The sequence below is a fragment of the Grampus griseus genome (assembly GCF_964374135.1).
Source record: "Grampus griseus genome assembly, chromosome: 1".
In the NCBI taxonomy this organism is placed as follows: Eukaryota; Metazoa; Chordata; class Mammalia; order Artiodactyla; family Delphinidae; genus Grampus; species Grampus griseus.
Genome location: NC_139017.1, coordinates 92033310 through 92053764, shown reverse-complemented (window position 1 = coordinate 92053764; position 20455 = coordinate 92033310). Strand labels below are relative to the sequence as shown.

At 35.1% G+C, this 20455-nt stretch overlaps 1 pseudogene across 1 annotated transcript; it reads left to right on the top strand.

Annotated features, from left to right (window-relative positions):
- The first annotated feature begins 19377 nt into the window (after positions 1-19377).
- On the top strand, positions 19378-19993 carry LOC309827957 (NEDD8-conjugating enzyme UBE2F-like; annotated as a pseudogene). Its single transcript has 2 exons — positions 19378-19532; positions 19647-19993. The product of its transcript is annotated as an NEDD8-conjugating enzyme UBE2F-like (transcript).
- The last annotated feature ends 462 nt before the right edge of the window (positions 19994-20455 follow it).

The window sequence follows — 20455 nt, the reverse complement described above, 5'->3', positions numbered from 1 at the left end:
GTGGAATCTATTAAAGAATTAGATTAGTTTACTTAATGACAGAATAACATCAGCATGAGTACTGGTGATAAACATAAAAGATACATTTTCCTTCAGAACCAAGATTAGACAACGATTATAAAAAAGGACACAAGTGGTTATAATAACTATTATCAAGGAGTAAATTATGGCATACCTATCGCTCTGATGATGTAAAAAGAATATATTCATAAACAAATAAGAAGAAAAGTGAGAGGATCATATGAAAGGTAGAATAAACTTGTTTCAACATTATTAATTGAGACTAAAATTTGTTATTATATATCAGATACTGTGGGAAAGGGAGGGGAGGTCTAACAGCTAATTTCCTTCTTGCTCACAGGAGGGTACCAATACACAATGAAAGGAAAAAAAGGTCATCAACTTTATATATAGTTATTAATGAAAAGCAAGCATTGAAATAAAAATAAAAACCCTTTTATATATAAAAATAAACGTTGAGTAAATAAATAACCCCATAATGAAATGATTATATAAACTACATAAAATGGTTAACACAGAACAAACATATCAATCATATCAACAAGTGCAAATGAGCTTAACTAACCTATTGAGTAAGAATATTTTCATATTGCCTGGCAAGCAGCATATTAGATAGTAAATTGGCAAAGGGTTTCATTTTTTTTTTTAGGCCTCGCCGTGCAGTGTGCAGGGATCTTAGTTCCACCCCCTGCATTGGGAATGTGGAATCTTAGCTACTGGACCACCAGGGAAGTCTCTAAGGATTAGTCAAATAAACTATGGTATGTCCACCAATGAGACAGGGCAATAGATGGTGTGGATGTCACATAATTAGATGCAAATTATTTTTAGTTCATCTGAAGTACCCATCATTCTGAATCTTATATTCACTCTCTCCTTTATTTTATAGTATAATTTTATTGCACCTATATGTGTACTATAGAGTATATTTTTGAATTTTAATTCTTTTGATTAATTAAAAATCATGTGTTGTGTCTTCTGTAGGACTTATTTTTCACTTCTATTAATGCTAACATCTATGTCGTTCTACTTCATTTACTCTGACTGCTTCATAATAGTTGTAGCTGTGCGTGTGTTTGTGTGTGTATGTGTGTGTTTGTAAACTTATTTGTCCTCTTTTCCATTGTTACCCACTTAAGTTTATTCTAGGTTTCTGCTATTGTAAATAGTTTTATTGTGGATGGATTATCCTGTACCTGAATGAAGTTAGGAAATATTTTCATCCTTTTTCACATAGTTAATTACGTTTTCTAACTTATTTTGTCACTCATTTGACCTGCCAACTCTGGCTTATTCCAAGTTTCATACTTGCATAGGTCAGTGTGTGGGCCCTCTATTCTGTCCCCTTGGTCTATTTCTGTCAATATATCAAAAGCTTAATTACTATGGTTTCATAAGTGCACTTCTCTGCTCTAGGATCCATCCTCCTATCTCTTCTTAGTTTCCTATTGTCTTTCAACAGATCCTCAGCCTTTCCTTGTCTTTCAGGATCTTGACACTTTTGAAGTACTGATAAGTTATTTTTCAAATTCTCTCAGTTTGGGTTTGTCTGATATTTTGTCATAATTGGACTGTGGTTATGTTTCTTTGGCAAAAATACCATAGGAATCATATTGCATTGTATTGTATTGTACCATAGGAATGATACTGTGTTTTTCTGAGTACATCATATCATGGAGTTCATGATGATGATGTTTTTTACTGGTGATGTTGTCTACTGGTGATGTTGTCATTGATTACTTGGTGAAGGTGTCTTCTGTGGGCTTCCTCTACTGCAGCATTACCATCTATCACTTTTTAGTTAATAAATATTTGGGGAGAGATACTTTGATATGATGCAAATCCCATTTCTCCTCAAGTTTACACTAACTTTAACATCCATCAGTAGATCTGGTCTGCAGAAATGATTACTGTGATATTTGCTTAATGCTGATTTTCTATTTTCCTCTTTCCTTCCACATTTATTAACTGGAATTATATGATAAAGAAGAGCCATCTCTTATTTCCAAATTGAGTATTTATTTATATCAGTACAGACTTGTGGATATTTCTTTTACTTTATGGGTTAAATTTCAATATTATCATTATTTATTTTGATGTTCAGACTGTTCCAGTTTGGACCATTAGAAGTGCCCCCAAGTTGGCTCCTGTGTTCTTTTGCCAAGCCCTTATGTTTCTTTGAGCATTTTCTTATTTTCTGGAACCAGGCTTATTATTTTTTCTGCATAGTCCTGGAATTAACCACTTCTCCAAGAAGCTCCAGTTCCATTTATTGGTGAATATTTAGAAACCAAGATAGAGATGCTAGGTATGCATTTGGAGGCCATTTTGAATTTAAGAATTGCATCGTATGTTAAAAAGCAAGACTCACACTCACCAAAGAAAAGATGTTTTCACTCTGAGGAAAATATGGGAACTGAAAATGAGGGAGATTCAGATTTTATACACACATGAAGACCTGTTCTCATTGAGTATAATTGTCCACATTATTTTAAATATTAATTCCCTTTTCTCTTCATTAGTATATGCAGATGATTGTGTCTAAGTTAAGTTTATATAGTACAACCTCACCATAGTATGAAATTCCAGATTAGGGAAAAGTTTTCTCATCTTGGGGGAATCAGGGAAAATTATTCTTGTTCATTGACTCTTATTGGCAATTGAGAAAAATCCAATGTTACAAGCAAAAATTAAATATATAAACAAAATAGACAAGAAAATGTGGCTTTTGTTTATAATTTCACATATCCTTGGGAAGTACAGGCCTCAGGGACAAGTGGAGCTAGGAGCCCATTTGAACATGTTCAGGACTCCGGCTCTGTCTAACATTACAGCTTCTTTCTGTGTTGTTGGATACAGGTTTCAAATTACTTTTTTAGCAACTTCGTTTCTGGCAGATGCCATGCCTCCTGTAGCATAGCTTAGTCATCAAATAGGAGCTGAATCTCTTTATGCAGCCTAATCAACAAAAGCATGAAAATAGACTATTTGGCATGGCTTGGACTATATGTCCCTGAACACATCAACAGGGAACAGGAGATGTAAATCCACAATTAGGACCCCTCACTAGAATCATATATGGTAGAAATATGGGAAAAATAGTTCCCTCCAAAATGGAATTCGGTCTCAGAGAATGAGTACTCAGAATAAAAACCAAGGTCTCTAGTCTTAGACAATAATTTAAAAATAGCAACAAATCCATTACATGTGTGTGTGTGTGTGTTTATGTGTGTGTATTAGGGAATATTCTGTGCAAATGAAATTGGAACCTGGAAGTCAAGGAAGCACAGGAAAGCATGACGTAATCAGAGGAGCCTGGAAGGCAGAATGTATGTGGTGTACAGGATGTACAAGATGTAAGGAGATGAGGTGTGTGTAGCAAGAATATGAAGTATGTCACAGGAGATAAGTTCATAAAGAGTTGGGTTAACAATTTATTTATTTTATTTTTTTTAATTGAAGTATAGTTGTTGTACAATATTATTAAATTATAGGTATAAAATATAGTGATTCAAAAATTTTAAAGGTTATATTCCATTTATAAGTTTTTATAAAATATTGGCTATATTTCAGTGTTGTACAATATATCCTTGTAGCTTAGTTCATACCTAATAGTTTTTACCTCTTATTCCCTTACCTCTTTATTGCCCCTCCCCATTCCCTTTCCCCGCTGGTAACCACTAGTTTGTTTTCTATATCTGTGAGTCCGCTTCATGAAATGCTCAGAAATTTGAACTTTATCCTGGAGTTGGTAAGATCTATTTATATATTTATTTTTGTCTTACCTAGGGCAGTGACATTATCAGATTGCATTTTGCAAAGCAATCACCTTGGCAGTGGTTATTGGATGGGTGAAGGGCAGAAACTCCTGTTTGGGTGAGAAAGGAGAGAGCTCCACCTAGGGGCAATAAAAAGGGGAATAAAAGGAAAATCAACAAATTCTTCAAGCTTATTTTATTTGAAGGAAATGGTAAGTCAAATAGGACTCCTGGTTTTGATTTGGCCAAATGAGCAAATGATTATATTATTCACAAATAGTGTGATCATCCATCCTCATTTGCCTAAGACTGCCCAAGTCTACATGCATTGTACCTGCATACAAATTAATTAGTGACCCCTTCACTCTCAAGTGTGTCTTGTTTTTGTCATAAGATTATTTATAGAGAATAAGATTACAGAAGCAGAAATGGGTTTGAGGGCAAAAATAAACTATTTTAGAATACATGTTTGTGCTACATCCAATTGCAAATGACCATACCAATCTGATTAAATGTGCCAGTGTACTATTAATTTACCTATGTTGATTAGATCAGTTATTTTGCATCCTGAATGAAATTTGGTTCCTAAGTGGAACTGTTTGCTTCACTTTTTTCCTTCTCTACCGACTACCTCTTTAGCTCTAACCAACTATCTTGCAAATGTACAGACTTAGGCACAGGAAAGCTTGAGTTAGAATATATGTATCGATTAGCACCAACTTACTACAATTCTTGGGAAAAACCTCACAAACTACAGTCCTAATGTTTATGGTCAATAGCTGCTTTTGCATGTGAAGTAAAGCATATGTGCAGTGAACATATTTTCTAAACCAAAACCTTAGATATTTGATCTGATAAAATTGTTTTGTGATGCTTCTTAATATAAAATGCAGAAAATTAAGTAGACTATAGATAGTAAAATATTATATTTTCTGGAATTTTAATGATTTACATGGACAAAGGAATGAAATATTTGAAAAAATACATTTTCCTTGAAGTATAGGAATTATAGCCATCATAAGATTTCAGGATAATTTAGGAAATATTCTTTTATTTCTTATCTTAACACCTTTAATGTGAATTATACTGATTTTCTTACTTTCATTTACCCTTTCACATTTCATTCTGAACATCTTCCACAGAATATAAAATGTAGCACAATAATTTAAAAATTATATATCCTTTCCCCTGAATTTAATTAAAAATATTTGCTTTGTTAGATTTCCTCCTATATTATGTATATACATCCCTTAGATGCAAAATAACAAATTAAAACAGAATATCTTGAAAAGAAATTCATTTATTCTTCAAATACTTCACTCAGCTTCAGGATATATTCTTAAGTTTCAACAGCTATTTACTTCATAGTTTTATAAATGCTTCTGCTATTTTCCAACACAGTATTTATTGCTAAAAAATTTGTTATAGTTTTACAAATCACTTAAGAATATAAAAAATGCAAGTATATAAATATTCTTCCTAATTTTTTCCATGTGCAAAAATACCCCACAAAACCTTATCATTCCAATGAAACACTAATAGACATCCTGAAAAATAATGTTAAATATTCATCTGAACCCCCAAATCACTGTGAATTAGTGAACAGATATGGGATAAATTGAGTTTTAGTGATATACTATAAAAATAGTAGCTTAAGTATTTTTGGCTTTATAAAGAATGATAGAAAGTTTCCCCATGTGACTGATGCTAAATATTTTTAATATGAGAATGTAAGTTTAGGCTTCAAGAACTCATGGAGATGGGGAGATGTTAGTCAAAGGGTATTAATTTCCAGTTATAAAATGAATAATTTAATGTACAGGATGATGATTATAATTTAATAATATTGTATACTTGAAAGTTGCTAAGAGAGTAGACTTTAAATGTTCTCACCAAAAAGCAGAGAAACAAAATGGTAAATGTGTGAGATGGTAGATGTGTTAACTAACCTTACTGTGGTAATCTTTTTGCAATATACATGTATATCAAATCAGCATATTGTATACCTTAAACTTACACTTACTTATGTCAATTATATCTCACTCAATAAAACTGAAGGAAAAGAGGCAACTGAACACTCAAATTATAAATAATGCACATTTGCTCATTTGAACAAAAAAGAATTCATGGAATGAGAATGTTGTAATTTATTTTTAAAAAGGAATAGGATTTTTAAGCTGAATCTACTGTGGTTCTGATAACAAAGCTGATGTGTAGGTGGTAGGTTGTTGTATTGAGCTAAAAAGGCATTTCATAAAAGGAAGAATCAGATAGGAAAGAGAAAGAGCAGGCAGAAGAAAGCAGAGTGAGTTGACTCAGGAAAGGGAGGCAGAGAAAACCTCATGAGAAAAGACATGACAGTAAGGAAGGAGACATGACAGGAGGAAGCCAAAGAAATAATAGGACAGATTTGGGTCTGCAAAGAGTGGAAAAAACATTGAAAGTGTTGCTAAAGTGTGATTCCACATAATAACTAATGGAAAAACCTGCTTCTGAAATGAAGAGAAATACTGGTCACATTTTTAACGTGGGCATTATTCTAGTTAAGATGGTGAGATAAGATACCTGTAGCCAAAATTGTGTGCTGTAGGAGTCATATGATTGACAACTACACTTTCCTTAGAAACTAAGAGATTTCCTATTATATGAGAAAGGCACATATATAGAACACGCAGGGCTATTCTTCCCTCCCTTTTCCATAGCAAATAGGTAATACCTTGTGATCCTTTTCTCTTTGGAGCCTGGATGTGGTCTCATGACACTTCTCATTACGGTGCTTCAGAGGACCACTGCCAACAAAAGCTGGCACATGACCGACAACCTCTTTCCCTGATCTATGTTGAATCTGTAAGCTTGTGCTAGTCAAAGCAACATAATATAATCATATTATATTGTTAGAAATGCATCAAACAACATTGGGTTTGTCACCTGCCCACAATTGTTGAATCTTTGCATTAGAACTTTCCCAAATTTTGACCTACAATGTAGCTAAAAACAGAACCACTGGGAGAGGTAGTATAAAGGAGGGAAAATTCTTAGGTCTAACATTTGGGCAGTTTGATGCTCTTTTCTATTTTCTTAATCTTCTTCCTAAGATGAGTATTATGGATTGAATTGTCCCTTTCAAATTAAGATATCAAAACCTTTGCTTCCATTACCTTAGAATGTGACTGTATTTGGAGATAGAGCCTTTAAAGAGGAAGGTTAAAATGGGTTCATTAGTGTTGGTCCTAATCCAATATGACTGCTGTCCTTATAAGAAGAGGATTAAACACAAGACAACACAAACTGAAAGGTGACCATGTGAGGACACAGAAAGAGGGAAGAAATCTTAGCTCTCACAAGAAATCAAGCCTACTGATACTTTGATGTTAGAACTCTAGCCTCCAGAATGGTACTTTTTTATGGCAGCCCTAGTAAACTAACAAAATGAGAAACATTTCTCAGTTCAACACATCACTTTAAAATGCAAAGATTTTAACTGGCAGATCACTCCATTTTTATAAATTCTGCTTTTTCCCCCCCATGACTACTTTTTAGAGGTAAAATTGCCATGAAATCAAGCCAAGAATTTATCAAAAGCTTTATTTTTAACTGAATGTTATGTGTAGCAGATGATTTTATTAAAGGAGTCTCCTATCAACACTACATTTTGTGTCTTTAACTATTGTATATTGTGAATTAGCAAAGTATTATCTCTTTCCTTCATTTCATTGCATAGTATATTTTTACAAAAATATAATGCATAGCATATTTATACAAAAATATATTTTCTCCCGTTCATTTTATCCAAATGTATTCCATTGTATTTAATTATCTTGGTCATAATTTTCACTGAATATACTTTCTCTTTATACAACAAATAGTATACTAGAACTACTTTTTACCTTTCTTTTGAATTATATATTTCTATTTGTTGCTTTTGGCTAGTTTTGAAACCTGATAAAGCACTTATGATGCTATTTTCACATTTTGTATAATTTCATGTTTAACATTCATAGTCTGTGCATTGATATATAGACATTTGATGATATAATTGGTGTTTCTGATTTTCTAATTATACTTTTAAGTTAATTAATAGGAAACTTGTTCATCGTTAGGTTTTGTTATTTTTTTACAGCCCCTTCCTCCTGTTCCCACATCATTAGTGGAGTTCTATATAGTACACTTTTCATGCATATATTTGAATATATTTTTCCCTTTAAAATCAGGTCTACAAATACTCATATCAAAAAGACATATTCTTTCTAATAGTTTTCTCAATAACTTTGGTATGTGGGTATCCTCATCCTTATTTTACAGATGTGAAAATGTGGTGAAGATAATGGGTTTATGTCAGGAATAGAATTGCTCTTAAAAACTAGGAGTAATATCACTTAAGAATCCTAAAGAAAAAGAATTGGTCATCAAGGCACATCTGACTCAACTGGTCATATCTGTGAATCTACAAAGATTTTTTAAAATTAATAAGCTCATTATTTTTCTTCACATCCACAAACAACACCAGCATCTTCTGGCTTCTTTTCAAGCAGGAAAGATAACCCATTACCCAAAGAGACACAGATATGTGTGCATATTTATACATTCAGACACACATGAACGACAATTTTAAATTCTATATCTTACCAAAACAACTGCAAATCACTCTCAAAGTAACATGCTTAGGTTTTTGAACCATCTACCATGCTTGTTTACCTGCTGAATATGCAATTAGCCTTCAAAACTCAGATCAAGGATTACCTTTTTTAAAATTAATTAATTAATTAATTAATTTATTTATGGCTGTGTTGGGTCTTCGTTTCTGTGTGAGGACCCTCTCTAGTTGTGGCAAGCGGGGGCCACTCTTCATCGTGGTGCGCGGGCCCCTCACCATTGCGGCCTCTCTTGTTGCGGAGCACAGGCTCCAGATGCGCAGGCTCAGCAGTTGTGGCCCACGGGCCTAGCCGCTCCGCGGCATGTGGGATCCCCCCAGACCAGGGCTCGAACCCGCGTCCCCTGCATCGGCAGGCAGACTCTCGACCACAGTGCCACCAGGGAAGCCCCAAGGCTTACCTTTTTATAAAGTATCTTCTGACTCTCTGATTAGCAAGGACTACTTCTTTCTATGTAAAACTTTGTATTGTTGAACATTTGATATCCTATTGTCTGTATTTATTTGCATTACTGCATTTTATTAGACCATAAAAGCTCCTTGAGTATAAGAACTTATTCATCTTTATTTTTTTTTTCGGTATGCGGGCCTGTCACTGTTGTGGCCTCTCCTGTTGCGGACCACAGGCTCCGGACGCGCAGGCTCAGCAGCCATGGCTCACGGGCCCAGCCGCTCCGCGGCATGTGGGATCTTCCCAGACCGGGGCACGAACCCGTGTCCCCTGCATCGGCAGGCAGACTCTCAACTACTGCGCCACCAGGGAAGCCCAGAACTTATTCATCTTTATATGTTCAGCATTTAGCACTGTTTGGCAAATAAGTACTCGAAAATGTGTGTTGGATTAAAGAATAAATATATATGAAGTGAAGTCTCTAGATATAAGCCAAATGAATATGGTTTTTGCAGGGTTCAGACAACTTAAAAAATCGTGTGCTTGCATTTTTACATTGAAAAGTGAAGTGTGTTAATGTCTTTTAACTGTTAAGAGATGGAGCTGGGCTATTAGAAATAGACTAATGAGTTTAATGCACATGGACCATATCTCATTTTTGCGCCCCAGCGCCTACTACAATAGCAGTAAGGGTAAATGATTAATGGATAAAACGATGATTATGTGTTCATTTTTTACTAAGAAGATAAGAATATTTGCAGTTTTGAATGAGGTAATATGGAGTCAATATATTTTTGAAATTGCTAAAAGTGTTAAATAGCAAATATAGAATATGTAGCGCACTGAGTTTTAAAAAATCAAATCTCTGATTATGTAATAAACTGGTTTGCTTACCTCTCACTCTTGGTACAATTAGTATATAAGGTGAAAGAAAAAGAATACACCTATTCAGATAGAATTGTGTTTTCCTAAAATAGAATTCTTTGCCAGGATTCTGAGGAACAGTAGTGTTATGACTAATTGTATGTAAGGGCAATTTAACTGAACTATCTTCCATATTTCTGATCACTGGTGGTAGTCTGGTTGGCTCATGAGTATCTACATCCTTGTTCAGAGCTCATGATTGTTCCTTTTGCTTTGCCACACAATACCAGGGGATGACTGTTCCAGATGGAGGATAAATATTCTTTAGTCAAAGATATAGAAAATGAAGCTAAAAAGGAAGGAGAGAATTTTATAATATAATTTTAGCATATTTGCATTTCATCATCATTTATGTACTTCACTTTCTATATATTTCTAACTAGCAGTCTCTATTTCTGCCGTCAGGAATCTATGCATTGCAAACTTAGACTTGTGTAAAATGATGAAATTCTGCTTCCTGAATTTTAAATGCAAAATCTGGCATGCTCATTTACATGAGAGGAAATTTGTGGTTATGGCCAACAGCCACATTTCAGTACATTCAAAAACATATTTAATTATGAACAAAAAATTATAATATTTAAACAAATCAAATGGCATAGTTTTTGTACACAAATCAGTTGCATTTTTGGTTATTTCCTCCTATTATTATCTGACATTTATATTCTGCTTTGGTGAACTTTGTTTCCTCACTGTCTCCCACTCGCCATCATTCTTCAAACTTCGCCTGTGGATCTCTAACAATCTGGAACACCCTCACCTTTCTTTTCTTCACTGTTCAAGTTCGCCATATTTTATAAGACTAAACATTTGTTTTCTTCTTACCAAAAGCCTTCCAGAAATATTTCAATCTCACTTAAATTTCCTTTTTGCCCCTAATGACAATCACCTCCTTACTCCTTCTTAATTGTTTTAAATAAATATATCTTATTTCTCTATAATAATAATGAGACTTTTAATGACAAGGATTATGTCCTATAAATTTTTAGTGTTTTCCATTTCACTAAACTTAGTGGTAAGAACAAGATTCAACAAATATTATCTGAACTGAAAAAAACAGGTCTTGAAAAATGCATTTTATAGTAGAAAAACAGTTATCAAATCTTTATGACAAATGCTTTAAGACTGACGAAGAATAAAATTGACATGGCAGTATAACAGAGGCTACTAAATTGGGAGCTGACATTGTGATCACAGAAATTGTATACCCTGATGAGGAGGTTAATATAGAACACACTCTATTTTGGTTATCTATTGCTGAATAACAAACCTCAAACCTTAAACCAACAACAGCCATTTATTGTCTTTCATGGTTTTATGATTTGTCTAAACATGTTTGGGTGGATCTTCTGTTGCATGTGGACTTGACTGGGGCTGCAATCACCTGGAAGCTACGTGGAAACATCCAAGGTGGCTGACTTGCATGTCTGACAGTTTAGTAATGGCTGTTGTCTGGGAACTCAGGTGAGGCTGTTGAGCAAAGAGCCCTAGTTCTCACTACGTGGCCTCCCCCTATAGTTTTAGGGACAGCAGTGTCTCCCTCCCTATTAGTAGAGAGGACCTCTCTCTATAGCTTGGGTTTTTCACAGAATTACAGTTAGATTCTAAAATGGAGTGAGGCAGGTGTGTGAAAGTAGAAACCACAAATCTCTTCAGGTACAGCTTTAGAAGTTACATAGCATCACTGTCTCCAGATGTTGTTGGTTAAAACAAGCAACAAGGCCAGACAAGAAGAAATAAGGAAAAACATGTCATTTCTTGATAGGAGGAGTGGCAAAGAACTTGCTGTCATCTTTAATAAAAAATCATCTCTTTGATTTTCAACTAAAGTCCTGGATATTCATCAAATGACTACCTCATTAGCTGATATTTTGGAGTTAGACTTTTCAACTTTTAAAAGTTAATGTAAATGACTGCACTGGATTTTCTATCTTGCAATGTTAAATTGCACTTAGATGACTAAAGTATTACTTTTAGTAAGGAATATTTCATAATATTAATGTGCTTTATCAGATTTGTGTAAAGCAAGTATAATTACCTCTCTTCCTATACTTGTACTATCATATAAATAACTTTTAATTTTTGTTCATTTTTTCACCTGTCCACTGAAGAAGACAAAATCCAGAGATTTCTTACAGACTGTGCATCCCAAATGGTGGTCCCAGACAACAAGTCAATCAGCAGAATATATCATTAAAAGCTAGAATGGTTTCAGGTCATTGCCTATTTATTTTTCCAGTTTGACAGACCTATCTGACATCATTCTCTGAGATTCCCACAAAGTCTTCTAAGGTGATATGATGTTAATAACTCTGTGAGTCCCTGAAATGTTAGGATATAATCTTAGTATAGAAACCACAGAAAACTGAAAGCACCATCAGACATTTTCAGTACTGAATTGAGAATCTAGCATAATTTATCAGAGTTAGCAGTACAAATAAAATAGTTACTTGTGGTTTCTTATAAAAAGACTACCATCATGGCTAGACTTAGAAAAACAGTATCATTTTCATCAGCAACTACAAACCAAATACTATAAAGATTGTCTTAAATGTTCTTTCACACTGACCCTATGACTTAAAATGTACATTTTAGAGAAAAATATATAAATAGTTAAATTATAATACTTATATAATTATAGGATATGTTTCTAGCTTAGGGAAACAGAAGACACATTATTAAACTACTTTTATAATTTGTACTACATTTTTATCATTCAGTTTTTTTAATTCTTCATTTTGAAATAAATTCAGACTTACAAAAAGTTATAAAAATAGTCATAGGATTCTTATACGCCTGACATTCAGTCTCCCAAAATGTTAAAGTCTTATATAACCACAGTGTGATTATCTAAACCAGGAGATTAATACTGATATAATACTGTTAAATAATCTACAGTCCTTATTTAACTAACATTAATTGCCTCAGTATCCAATTCAAGATCACAAACTGAATTTAGTTATCATGTCCATTTAGCTTCCTTTAATCCCAGACAGTTTCTTAAATTGAAGTCATTTCTATCTGCATTGAGAGAATGAAAAAAGTTCCTAAAAATAGGAAACCATAAACAAGACCAAAAGAAAACCCTCAGAATGGGAGAAAATATTTGCAAATGAAGCAACTGACAAAGGATTAATCTCCAAAATTTACAAGCAGCTCATGCAGCTCAATAACAGAAAAACAAACAACCCAATCCAAAAATGGGCAGAAGACCTAAATAGACATTTCTCCAAAGAAGATATACAGTTTGCCAACAAACACATGAAAAAATACTCAACATCATTAACCATTAGAGAAATGCAAATCAAAACTATAATGAAATATCATCTCACACCAGTCAGAATGGCCATCATCAAAAAATCTAGAAACAATAAATGCTGGAGAGGGTGTGGAGAAAAGCAACCCTCTTGCACTGTTGGTGGGAATGTAAATTGATACAGCCACTATGGAGAACAGTATGGAGGTTCCTTAAAAAACTACAAATAGAACTACCATATGACCCAGCAATCCCACTACTGGGCAAATACCCTGAGAAAACCATAATTCAAAAAGAGTCATGTACCAAAATGTTCATTGCAGCTCTATTTACAATAGCCAGGACATGGAAGCAACCTAAGTGTCCATCAACAGATGAATGGATAAAGAAGATGTGGCACATATATACAATGGAATATTACTCAGCCATAAAAAGAAATGAAATTGAGTTATTTGTAGTGAGGTGGATGGACCTAGAGTCTGTCATACAGAGTGAAGTAAGTCAGAAAGAGAAAAACAAATACCATATGCTAACACATATATATGGAGTCTAAAAAAAAAAAAAAAAAAGGTCATGAAGTACCTAGGGGTAAGATGGGAATAAAGACACAGACCTACTAGAGAATGGACTTGAGGATATGGGGAGGGGAAAGGGTAATCTGTGACAAAGTAAGAGAGTGGCATGGACATATATACACTACCAAAAGTAAAATAGATAGCTAGTGGGAAGCAGCTGCATAGCACAGGGAGATCAGCTAGGTGGTTTGTGACCACCTAGAGGGGTGGGATAGGGAGGGTGGGAGGGAGGGAGATGCAAGAGGGAAGAGATATGAGAACAGATGTATATGTATAACTGATTCACTTTGTTATAAAGCAGAAACTAACATGCCATTGTAAAGCAATTATACTCCAATAAAGATGTTAAAAAAAAATCAACCCCCCCCAAAAAAAATACATGCAATATTATCATCATTTTTCGAGTATCAGTATTAATTCCCCTTTATGTATTAGGATCTGAAAATAATTGTGAAACTGTGCTCAGTTGCTTTTTAGTCCCCAAAATAGCTTCTTACGAAGTGAGAGAGTGGCATAGACTTATATATACTACCAAATGTAAAATAGCTAGTGGGAAGCATCCGCATAGCACAGGGAGATTAGCTCAGTTCTTTGTGACCATCTAGAGGGGTGGGATAGGGAAGGTGGGAGGGAGATGCAAGAGGGAGGGGATATGGAGATATATGTATACGTATAGCTGATTCACTTTGTTATAAAGCAGAAACTAACACACCATTGTAAAGCAATTATACTCCAATAAAGATGTTAAAAAATAAAATAAAATTTAAACCAGTTTAAAAAAAAAAAAAGCTTCTTACAGATAGATGATATCCGAGGTAACTCAACCATTTCAAGGACATGAGTTTGGCCACTAGATGACAATAGAGTCCTTTTCTTTCAGACTTGCCCAGGTTTCCAGTTTAAGGATTACCACCAGTGGCATCTTAACCAAAGGCTTTATAATATTCTAATACTATCTGGAGATGACACATTATGCTAGAAGATTCAACATTGTACAGATCACATTGTCTTATAATTATCTGTTTTAGTGTCTGTCTCCCCTACTACACTGTGAAGTACTTAATGAACCTAGTTATCTTTTATTTATTCTTACATTCATGATATCCAATACTACAGCCAATAATTTATAGTTGACTGTAAGTACATGCTTAATATATACATTGCATATATATTATATATTTTTATATATATATAATGTACTCTCTCTATATATATCCATTATACCTTTAAAACAACTTTCAAACAAAATAAGGATTAATAAATTGCCAAATGTTTTATGTACACTCTATACCACTTAATGCTTTGTTTTTCAACAGAATTGAGATTTATCTCTAAATTTGTTCTTTACAGGCTGGTTTGGAATTCTTTATTGGTCAGTTGCACCAGAAAACAGTACTTAGTAATTGTCTAGTCTTAATGTTGAAGGGTATTCTATCTGACTCATGCAATCTTCTTGATCAGCTTTTAACCAATAGTGACAATATAATCTAGGTTTAGACCAATTAAATGTAAATAGAAGTACACTGTGAGCTTCATATAGAGCTTTTGCTTTTCTTATATAGATGTCATCTTGTTCCCTTCTTTCATCTTTCCATTGAAATGAGTGCAATAAGACTCCTTTATAATGAGGTGCTACATTGGTCATCTTCTGATCATAGGAGACACAAGTGAAAGCCAAGGACAACAGCCAAGATTATAGTTCCACCTTTATTGAGCTCCTGAAGAAATGAGAGCAATTGCCTACATCTGGAGTGTTTGTATATGAGATAAATAAGCCCTATATGTTTGTGCCACTGTATCTGGGCTTTCTGTTACTTAAAAGCTTGATTCATTCCAAATGGATAAAAAGTCTGTAAGTACTTTGGAAGTAAAAGCTATTATTCTTTGTTAACCAGTTTTTAAATTCCATGAACAGGTAACATGTTTATCTTTATATTAACTTTATAGTGACTAGTAGAGAGCCTCATACATATTAGGGAGCTGAAAAATATTTGCTTAGTAAATTTATGAATGAATATTTTCTGAAATTTCTAGGCAAAGCTTATTTTAAATTGAAGTATTTTTTTGAGATGGCCATCCTTACTCAGAAATAAATAAATAAATAAACAAATAAATAAATAAATAAATATTTCAGGAATCAATAAAAATATAAAACAAAAGGACAACCTATTGAATGGGAGAAAATATTTGCAAATGATATGACATGTAAGGGGTGAATATCCAACATACATAAACAGCTCATACAACTCAACATCAAAAAGACAAACAACCTGATTAAAAAAATGGGCAGAGACCTGAATAGTCATTTTTCCGAAAAGGACATGCAGATGGCCAACAGGCACATGAAAAGATGCTCAACATTAGCTAATCATCAGGTAGCTACAAATCAAAACCACAATGAGATATCACCTCACAGCATGAAAAAAAACACAAATAACAAATGTTGGCAAGGATGTGGAGAAACGGGACTCCTTGTACACTGTTGGCCAGAATGTAAATTTGTGCAGCCACTGTGGAAAACAGTATGGAGGTTTCTCAGAAAACTAAAAACAGAACTAACATATATGACCCAGCAATTCCACTCCTTGGTATATATCTGAAAAAAAGGAAAAATACTAATTTGAAAAGATACATGCACCCCAATGTTCACAGCAGCAACTATTTACAATTGCCAGTATATGGAAGCCACCTAAGTGTCTATCAACACTTTATATGAATGGATAAAGAAGATGTGGTATATATATATGTACAATGGAATACTACTGAGCCATAAAAGAGAATGAAATTTTGCCATGTGCAGAAACATGAATGGATTTGGAGGGTATTAAGCTAAGTGAAATAAGTCATGTATCAATGTCTTTTGGAATTAGAGTTTTCTCTCTCCAATCCCAGGAATAGGATTGCAGGATCATGTGATAACTCTATTTTTAGTTTTTTAAGGAACCTCCATACTGTTCTCCACTGTGGCTGCACTAAATGACATTCCCACCAAGAGAGCAGGAGGGTTCCTTTTTCTCCACACCCTCTCCAGCACTTATTATTTGTAGACTTTTTAATGATAGCCATTCTGACTGGTGTGAGGTGATACCTTATTGCAGTTTTGATTTGCATTTCTCTAATAATTAGCAAACTTGAGCATCTTTTCATGTGCTTATTTGCCATCTACATGTCTGCTTTGGTGAGATGTCTTTTCAGAACTTTTGACCAGTTCTCAATTGGGTTGTTTTCTTATTCTTGAGTTTTAAGAGATCTTTATATGTTTTGGATACCAGTACTTTATCAGCTATGTGTTTGCAAATATTTTCTCCCACTCTGTGTCTTGTCTTTTTGTTCTCCTAAAAATAATTTAGTTTTCAAGAAAATAAATTTGAAGAACAATAATATAACAATTTTAAGCTGTAGTCATAATTTGTAGAGATTCTCCACAGCAATAAAACATTATGTAACTATAAGTATTTACATGACTAAGGAAATATAATAAATAATATAATATTAAATAATCCTCAACTATTTCTGAGCAAATTACCTCCCATTATTTGAAATAATTTCTGAAAAAAATGTGTGCTTATGGTAGTGTTAGGTATTGGTATTGTTGATTAATGGAGATAAAAGAAATAAGATGCTTCCAGGGTTTTTAGAATATAATGTTGCCGTAACTGACAAATGGTTTATAACTAAGAGCTCTTCCTTGTTTCTAAGTATATACACCACAAGCAGAGGCTTGGAACTTTCTTAGTGTTACAGATGACAGTGGGTTTCATGAACTATTTATTGATAAACAACCTATTTATTATTGAAAAATAAGGAATTCAATAATGCAAAAAGAGTTAATTCAATGTAATTTTTGCTCAGTGGCCCAATTATAGGTTGATTTTGATCAAGTAACTGAGAATACAGCTGTATTAGGCAGGATTCCCAGTTTCAAGCAAGCTACCTCTGGCCCATTTAAGCAAAACAAACAAACTTTTTAACATATTCATAGCACAATGTGAGAAAGATGGATAGCTATGGAACATATTTGTACTTTCTATTCTGTCAGATAGAGTTGTTGCTGAGGAACTGCTGCAAATTATGGACTATATCTCCCTTCACCTGTGAATCCATGTGGGTCTGGTGGCTGGATCTCATCTAGGATTGTGAGGATAAGTGATGTGTGTCACTTCATAGAATGGCTTTAAAATGGAGTACTTCTTCATTCCCATTTGTTCTTGCTTTAACTGCAGATGCTGACAAAGCCTTAGGGGGAGATAGAACATAAAGATGAAAACAGCCCAAGCCATCCACCGTTGAAGTTCAGTGAGTTGATGAGAAATAAACTTCTATATTGTAAACTACTGAAGTTTTGAGTAGTTCATTCAAGAAGCTACAGTTACCTTAACTGATATATGCATAGAGTTGCTGGAATTCTAGATGATCAGGCTTAGAAAACTGGCAATGATAATGGAAAAGTAAAAGTGAAAACCACAGCCAAATCTTACCACTGAATCAGTTGGGTGAAGACACTTCTGTTTCCACAGCTGAACACTAGAAATTGTAACTTTGCCACTGGCACTGGACACTGGGTTCAGCTGCTGGCTCTGTGGCCCCTGGAACACCAGGATACTTGAAGTTGCTGCAATCTCTGCAGCAACTATTAGAATTTATTTTCTATCACATTTGATTTATTGTATAAATAACTTCTGACTCAAAGTCCCAGGTGAAATTGGATGAGCTTATGTCACATACAGGTGTCTAGTGTGCAATGTTGGGTGTTGGAAAAATGAGTATCTGCCCTTTTGGGCCTTTATAGTGGGAGGTGATCACCTAAATTTCTATGCTGAAGAGTCATCTGATTATTAGGCTATTCAGATATACACTAAACTAGCAATTAAGACATTAATTCTGAGAAGTGTACTAGTTACCCATTACTGCACAACAGCTTAATCCCAAATATGAAGGACTAAAACAATAAAATTTAGTATCTCACAGTTTCTATGAGTTAGGAATACATGACAACTTAGCTGAGCGTTTGTGTCTCACAGCCTCTTACGAGAGACCTGATAGGGGCTGCAGGAATCTGCTGGCTTGATAGGAGCTAGAGGATCTGTTCATAAGATGGCTCACTCACAGGGTTGTTGGTAGGGAGCATGGGTGGATCTCTTCATAGGATCACCAGGTGACCTCATGACATAGAAGCTAGCTTTCCCCAAACTACATAATCCAAGACAGAGCAAGAGAGGCAAATGCCACAATTTCCATTATGACTTAGCCTTATAATTCATACACCATCACCTCTGTCATATTTTATAGGTCACAGAGACAAACCAAGAAGCAATATCAGAGAGGACTACACAATGATGTGAATGTTGGGAGATAAGGATCATGGGGAGCTATTTTTTGGACAGTGGCCACCACAGGAAGAGTGGAATTTTGTCACTATATACTTCAGATTTCACTACAGAATTTTAATTGTGGAATCAGTAAGGTACAAATAAGAAGAGGTTATTTTATTGATCTGGTTACTACCAACTATTTCTCTGAGTTTAACTCTTTAATTGCTATGTCTACCGATTTCTAGGGTTCCAGTCAATTTTGCAGGGAGGGGAAGAGCTCATCTCAGCTCTTAAAAATGACTGCCAAGACGGAAGAGAGAAGCCGAGTCCAGCCTCATTTCCAGTCCCGCCGCCTGCCAAGCCACTTCTGGTCCAGCGTCCAGAGCTGGGTGTGGCTCTGAGCATCGCGTGTCGCCCCCGCTGGCTGGGTGTGGTGTTGGGCGCCGCCCCGACTCTCCAGTCTTGTGGTTCCCAGGCAAGGTGGCAGTAATGCTGACGCTGGCAAGCCCACTGAAGCGGGATGATGGTTGGTCTCAAAGGGTCGCTCCCGGGAGTCAGCCACAGCCTCTGACTCCCTCAGTGGGTTTCGGCGAGAGATAGTCTACTTGTTAAAGAGACTGCAGAACTTGAAGCTAATTTACCTTGTACATGTAAAGTGCATTTTCCTCAACCAAACAAGCTTCATTGCTTTCAGCTAACTGTAACCCCAGGATTTTTTTTTTTTTTTTTTTTTTTTTTGGTTTTGTGTTTTTTGATAGATGAGGGTTACGACGAGGGTGGAAAATTTCAGTTTGATACTGAAGTTCCTGATATGTACAACGTGGTGCCTCCCACAGTGAAATGCTTGACCAGGATCTGGCACCCCAACATCACAGAGACAGGCGAAGTATGTCTGAGTTTACTGAGAGAGCGTTTGATTGACAGCACCGGCTGCGCTCCCACGAGGACACTGAAGGATATTGTTCGGGGATTCAACGCTTTGTTAAGTGATCTTTTGAATTTTGATGATCCACTGCATATTGAAGCTGCAGAACATCATTTGCCAGACAAGGAGGACTTCCAGAATAAAGTTAAAGAGTACGTGAAACATTATGCCAGAGGATAAGACGAGAAGACTGCAGCGCCGTGGACTGTGCATTATAAGTTTGTCTCCAACTGAAACAAAAAGGGAGCCTCTTCCTCAGTCCTCGCGCTCCCCTCAGTCCCATTGGGTCCTCAAGTCCTGTGACTATGTTGTCCTGAGGAAGAACCTCTTAATGACTGCTCATTGTAGATGGAGAGTTCTACATAAATACAGCAAGAGAATGTGTTTGGGGTTCTCAAGAGTTGTCCCCTTACCTTAACATGCTTACTTTTTTGCAACTGTACTCTATAGGCTGGTGGTGAGATTCTTGAGAAGTTGTAATGAACTCAGAATTGAGGCTAGAGCTTGCTTCTTTCCCTTCTCCCAAAGTCAGTTCCCTGCACAGGTCATGCTAATAATGTGCTCAGTGTAGCTCACAGATTGGCAATCAGAAACCCACTACAAACTGTGACTGGATGCAAATTCTCTTAGTTCCTTCCACAA